Raw genomic sequence first — 1010 nt, 5'->3', positions numbered from 1 at the left:
AGTTCTATTTGTAGTTTTTTAAGGAACCTCCATACTGCTCTCCATAGTGGCTGTATCAATTTACATTCTCACCAACAGTGCAAGAGGGTTCCCTTTTCTCCACACCCTTTCCAGCATTTATTGTTTGTAGATTTTTTGATGACGGCCATTCTGACTGGTGTGAGGTGATACCTCATTATAGTTTTGATCTGCATTTCTCTAATGATTAGTGATGTTGAGCATTCTTTCATACGTTCGTTGGCAATCTGTATGTCTTCTTTGGAGAAATGTCTATTTAAGTCTTCTGCCCATTTCTGGATTGGGTTGTTGGTTTTCTTGATATTGAGCTGCATGAGATGCTTGTAAATTTTGAAGATTAATCCTTTGTCAGTTACTTCATTTGCTAATATTTTCTCCCATTCTGAGGGTTGTCTTTTTGCCTTGTTTATGCTTTCCTTGGCTGTGCAAAAGCTTTTAAGTTTCATTAGGTCCCATTTGTTTACTTTTGTTTTTATAAGCATTTATCTAGGAGGTGGGTCAAAAAGAACCTTAGTGTGATTTATGTCATAGAGCGTTCTGCCTATGTTTTCCTATAAAACTTGTTTCCTAAACTATGTTTCCTATAACTTTGGGTAATACAGTCATTTTCACAATATTGATTCTTCCAATCCAAGAACATGGTATATCTCTCCATCTGTTGGTATTATCTTTAATTTCTTTCATCAGTGTCTTATAGTTTTCTGCATACAGGTCTTTCGTCTCCCTAGGTAGGTTTATTCCTCGGTATTTTATTCTTTTTGTTGCACTGGTATAAATGGGAGTGTTTTCTTAATTTCACTTTCAGATTTTTTCATCATTAGCGTATAGGAATGCAAGAGATTTCTGTGCATTAATTTTGTACCCTGCTACTTTACCAAATTCATTGATTAGCTCTAGTAGTTTTCTGCTAGCATCTTTAGGATTCTCTATGTATCGTATCATGTCATCTGCAAACAGTGACAGCTTTACTTCTTCTTTTCTGATTTGGATTC

The sequence above is a fragment of the Physeter macrocephalus genome, chromosome 21 (genome assembly GCF_002837175.3).
Source record: "Physeter macrocephalus isolate SW-GA chromosome 21, ASM283717v5, whole genome shotgun sequence".
Classification (NCBI taxonomy): Eukaryota; Metazoa; Chordata; class Mammalia; order Artiodactyla; family Physeteridae; genus Physeter; species Physeter macrocephalus.
This window is presented reverse-complemented; position numbering follows the sequence as displayed.